The sequence below is a fragment of the Nannospalax galili genome, unplaced genomic scaffold (assembly GCF_000622305.1).
Source record: "Nannospalax galili isolate Female #2095 unplaced genomic scaffold, S.galili_v1.0 scaffold418, whole genome shotgun sequence".
Taxonomy (NCBI): Eukaryota; Metazoa; Chordata; class Mammalia; order Rodentia; family Spalacidae; genus Nannospalax; species Nannospalax galili.
In genome coordinates this window covers 2,649,290-2,655,527 of record NW_008342003.1, presented here as the reverse complement: position 1 = coordinate 2,655,527, position 6,238 = coordinate 2,649,290, and positions in this window count along the sequence as shown.

The following is a 6,238-nucleotide window of genomic DNA, read 5'->3' as shown; positions in this document are numbered from 1 at the left end:
ATTATAGCTCAATAAATTAAAAATATTAAAATTATTACAAATATTCAAGGTATGTTTTAGCCTGGCACACAATAGCTCTTTACGTAAAACTGACTTAAGGAAAACTTCAGTCCTGTGACCCTGGCCATTCTTGTTATGAGGAATTCACATCACAGCACTTTCTTGCACAGCGCTACCTCATGTCATGTTTATAGGGTCTTTCTTCTCTCTAAAGATTTGAGATTAACTACTCACAACAGTAAATTGTTCTGTGACACTATTGACCTTCAATAAGCAACCATTTGTCCAAGCATTTTACATCATAAGCAACTGTTTACGCTAGTGATATTGCTCTTGTCTAGAAGAAATAATATTCTTATTTTATTTTTTAAATTTATTTTTTTATGTATGTAAGTGCACCTGTGTGATGCAGTGCTCTCAGAGGACAGAAGAAGGCATCAGATCACTTGGAACTGGAGTTACCTGCAGTTGTTAGCCACCATGTGGGTACTGGGATTCTAACTCAGGTCTTCTGCCAGAACAGCCAAGGATCTTAACCGATGAGCCATCTGTTCAGATCAGAGAATAAATATTTTTAATAACTAAATACATGAAAGTATATATAATTCATTACGTATATGTACAAATTCAACTGTTTTATTTGTCAAAATTTATAAATATGTATAAAACTTTTAGTAAAGGTGAGAAAAATTACACACTTTCTATATAAGTAGAAGGTGTTACAAAACTTGCCAAGTCTCACATTTATTTTGTCATTGAGAGGTTTTTCTGTGTCCTTGATAAATTTTTGTGCAATCATAAAAACTAAAGTTTTTACTCTTTCAATATTTAAAATTAGTATCTGCTTTATGTTTGAATTAAAAATCTATTGATCTACATACTTTTAGTTTTAACTGATAAATGTTATTATTCTTTTAATAAATCTTTCACATTTTAACAGTCTCCTTTGAGTTAATCTTCATAGCAATTAAATTTTCTTAAAATCTTAAATTGTCTTATAGATTTAACATAATCAATGCTTCTTAAATATTTCAAATAGCTAACAAATAAAAGTATTCTCAAGTACTTAAATGTTTTATAAAACTTATAGGGTAGATGTATAAATGTGATACTTCTCTACCAATGTCATCAAATGTAATCTTTTCCCTTTCATATTAAAATTAAATAATTTACTTACATTTTAATTCTAAGCATAACATTTAACTCTTAGATATTATAACATGTAAATTTTATTAAATAGCAGCACTTATGTATTTATTTCTATTTAATACATTTATTGTTCACTTTTATATACACAAATATATTTGCATATGTTCAAATTCTTTAAAATTATTTTGATTTATTAATTTCATCTTTTGTGTATGAGAATTTTGGCTGAATGTATGAAAGTGCATCCCATTTGATCCCCTGGAACTGGAGTTATGGATGGTTGTTAGCGCCATGTGAGTGCTGGGAACCAAACCAGCGTCCTCTGCATGAGCAGCCAGTACTCTTAACTGCTGAGCCATCTCTCCAGCCCACAAGTAATTTTTAAGCTTAAGACAAAGCACTAAAAGTTTAGGACTGTAGTACTTTAACTTTTTGTAATCTAATAAACAATTTCAAAATTAGAAGGTGTTTGCCCAACGATGAATCATTAATTGTATTTAAAGTAATTTAGAATATTTGTTTCAAGGAATTTGAGTATATAATATCCAATTTAGCAGAAATTGTGTTTGAAACAAAGACTTTGGAAGAATTCTGAAATCAGTAGATGAGAAACATGTGCAGACCTCTCTAACAACGATGATGTATGCCTGCACTTCCCTAACAATGAGGTTTTCTGACTTTATCTCCTGGAATTTTGTCAGACAATAAGTACGTTGCAAGTGTGGTTTCACTCATACCATCCCTGCTTGCTTCACTTTGAGGATAGATTCAGCCTCTTCTACAAAAAAAGACAAAAATCATAGCTGCTGACTTCATTCTGGACTAGTCCCATGTGATTCTAATCTGCCAGGGCCTCAGTCTTAGGATTCTTAATGTTATTTCTCTCTTGATTCTGCACATCTCAGGGCCAGTCCTTGCATTTTGATAAAGACACTAAACTGTGAGGGCCAACAAGAGCTTTAAAATGTACATTATTGATGTTTTTGCCCAGGGAATTATATACTGAAACAGAGATATGTGATTACCAAATAAAATAACATCTTTGGGGCTGGAGAGCTGGCTCAGTGGTTAAGAGCATTGGCTGTTCTTGCAGAAAAGCTGGGTTTGTATCCTAGCACCCACATAGTGGCTAACAAAGATCTCTAACTCCAGTTCCAGGGGATCTGATGCCCTCTTCTGTCCTCTACAGGCACTGCATGACACAGATGCACTTACACACATGCAGGTATTACACTCATACATATAAAATAAAAACTTAAAAATGAAAATCACATCTTTATCATGTATATATCAATTTTAAATGACTGTTGTTTTCTGTGAATTAATAATTTCAGTAGATTCTGATTTCCTTCTTCATAGTTTAATTCATACTGATTATTTAAATTTAAATAATCTGTTCAATGTAAAAAATTACTTATAAAAATTACTATAATAGTTTTCATTTTCTTGTTTTATGTTAAATGGATTAGGTAAACTTGTGGTATACTTTTCTAAGAAGAAAACTTGAGAGGTAGATACTGAAAATCAGTACAACTTTCACTTCATATTCTTCCTTCTTACTCAGCATAACAAATTTTATGTATTCAAAATATTGTGATTTAGGCTGGGCGTGGTGGCACACGCCTTTAATCCCAGCACTCGGGAGGCAGAGGCAGGCAGATCTCTGTGAATTCAAGGCCAGCCTGGTCTACATAGTGAGTTCCAGGACAGCTGGGGATACAGGGAGACCCTGTCTCAAAAAGACCAAAAAAAATTGTGATTTATATATTCTATATACTTCATTATATTTCGTTTCCATGATATTATTTTAATTAGTATAATCTGCTAGATTTTATGATCTTTAAGGAAAATTTTTTAAATACTAGAAGTCTCCTCAATTGGAAGTGGTTTGGGCTTCTTTCCACATCTGAGAACATCCAAAACAAAGATTTGAAAGAATTTGGTAAAAAGTGAGAGTTTCAAAGATAGTAGAATCCTTTAATCTTGAGTATTGTGTTTTTCAGATTACTGTATTTTATATTTCTCATGTATTTTATATTTCTCATTTCACAGAATTTTGCTTTACATTACTTTACTTTATCTTTTATTGAAATGGAAGCAGGGTGGTGATAGCTCAGTGGGTACAGGCCTCTGTCTCTGGTGGCAGCAGGACCAGGTCACCATCTCCAGTGGGAACAGAATAGGAAGTTGTACTCAAGCAGGCTCCATGTCTAGTGGGAACAGGGAGCTCAGTGGGACTGGGTTTTCTGCTCTAGTGTGTAGGGAGCACCTGGAGACTAGAGTCTTGCCTCTGGAGGGATCTGGGAGTGCCAAAGGACTAGGTCACCTGTCCTGGTATACGCAGAGATCAGTGTGTCAGCTGAGCTTTGGCTGTTGCCGAGTCTCCTTGAGAGACTAAGGATTTGCTCCAGTGGTATCTTAAGGGCAAGGTGAGTGCAAGGTTTAGGTGCTGGGGCTGGTCAATCACTGGAGAACTGACATTCTAGACTACTGTTGTCCTGGAGATTGCTTCAGGCTTGTGATATTAATCACACCCCCAGGCTAGTAAATAGACTTTGGTGGGTCTGAAATTTGGTGTCTCACTTGCAGTGAGTTTTCAGAGTCTGGGAGGTGACTGAGTCCTATCTTGTCTGATTACCTTGGGGTTTGGTGTGTAACCCTACTCTTGGTCCTGATCAGCACATAGCCAAGGCAGGATGGCCTCAGTGATTTCGTTAACTAATCAACATCAACTCCCACCAGTCCCTAAAGCTAAACCTCCTGCACATAACCTTATAGGAAGGATCACAGGAAACAAAAGATCCAAATTGTCTTGAAAGAAGGGGAAGTCAAAATTGAAAGAAACTGACTCCAATAGATGCACAAAATGAGAAAGAAACACAAAGAATGAAACACACCCACCACCTATGACTCCCACTAGCACAACAACTCCTCTATAAGGGAGTTCAAAGCTGAGATGGAGAGGTAGCTGAGATGTCTGAGAAAGAATTCTGCGTCTTATGTTTTATTATTCGTTTTATTTATTATTATTATTATTATTATTATTATTATTATTATTATTTTATGTGTATGCATGTATTGCCTGCATGTAGGTAAGTACACCATGTCATGCAATACCCACGGAGGTCAGAAGAGGCTATCGGATCCCCTGGAACTGGAGTTGTGGATAGTTGTTAGCTGCCATGTGGGTGCTGGGATTCGAACCCAGGTCTTCTGCAAGAACAACCAGTGTTCTTAACTGCTGAGCCATCTCTCCAGTCCACTGTGTTTTATCTTTTAAAATAATTAATGCTCATATAGAAGAATCAAGCAAACAGGTACAAATTAAAGAAATATGTCCAAGACCTTGACAGGACAATCTCAGAAGTGAATAAAACAGTCAGTAAACTGGAGGAAAAAGTCCAAAATATGGAGGAGAACTTCAGTAAGGAGTTTGAAATACTGAAAAGGAATCACAGAAATACTCAAAGGACACGTATAATCAAACGAAAATCAGAACAGATGACCTCATTAACAGACAAGACAGTGCAGAAGAATGAATATCGGAATAGAGAATAATACAGTATTGTCAAGACGATAATACAAATACATATGCATAAATGCAAAAAATATTAAAGAGCATGGATAAAACTTCTGAGAAGTCTGGGCTAAATTCAAGAGACTAAACATGAGAATTCATGGTGTAAGAAGAAGGAGCAGATAAAAAAAATCAAATATAATGTACAGACTCTTCAGTGAAATTATAGCAGAAAATTTCCAAAACCTAGTAAAAAAGTAAACATTCAAGTACATCAGGTATAATATAACTCCAAATAGAAACGACCAGAGAAGAAACCCACCATAACACAGCATAGTCAGGTTGTCAAAAATATAGAGGAAAAAAAAAATCTTAAAAGCAACACAAGAAAAGAATCAAGTTAAATATAAAGACAGAAATCAGAATTCTCCCGATCATTTCATCTGCCAGCATAAAACCCAGAAGACGTTGGAGTGCAATATTTCAAGCTCTGAAAGCAAATAACTGAGAACCAAGAATGCGGTACATACTCCACAAAGTTATCCTTTAAAATTGGTGGAGAAATAAGAGCATGTTGAGATCAACACAAACTAAGACAATTTATGACAACTAAGCCATCATTGTGCAAAATACTCAATGGAATAATGTAGAGCCAAGAAGAAAGTTTGCCTCCTCCATGTGAATACATGAAAGTGTACATGTCGTGAAAAGAATGGAAGAACATACTAGACTCAGGAAGGAAACACTCATGTACATTACCAAACAAATTTATAGGAACTAGAAAAATTTCTTTTTATAATAATCTTAACTATAAATGACTTCAACTCTCCACTAAAAAGACATAGCTTATGGGCTGGATTAAAAAAAAAAAAAACAATAAGAGCTAACTATATAGTGCCTCTAAGAAACACACATTGCCAGTTAAGATATTAAAAAAATCTTGTTATTAAAAAGAAAATACCAAGCAAACGAAAAATGAAAACAAGAGTAGCTATCCTGAAATCAGAAAAAAGGAAACTTCATACCAAAACTTATTAGAAGAGATAAAAAAGTACACTGCATGACTACTATCCTCAGGCCTCTTGGGGTAAGTCTACAGCGCAGCTCTCCGCGCCGGGACTCCCTAAGCCACATTCACCCTTCCATCCCCCCCCCTCGCCATTCTATACTCCTAGTTTGAGCCCTGAGCCACCCCTAGTCTTGGGGCCCCAGACACCTGGGGAACCAATACTTCTTCCTGACCCTTCTCACCCAGAGCAACGCAGTCCCTTTCTTGGGCTTCAGGAGCACCACTTCTGGTCCTGGCCCCGCCCTCACCTCTCGCTGGTTCCCTGGGCCTGCACCACCAGCTAACTCTCCTAGCCTGCACTACTATCCTCAGGCCTCTTGGGGTAAGTCTATAACGCAGCTCTCTGCGCCGGGACTCCCTAAGCCACATTCACCCTTCCATCCCCCCCGCCTCGCCCTTCTATACTCCTAGTTTTAGCCCTGCGCCATTCCTAGTCTTGGGGCCCCAGACACCTGGGGAACCAATACTGCTTCCTGACCCTTCTCACCCAGAGCAACCCACTC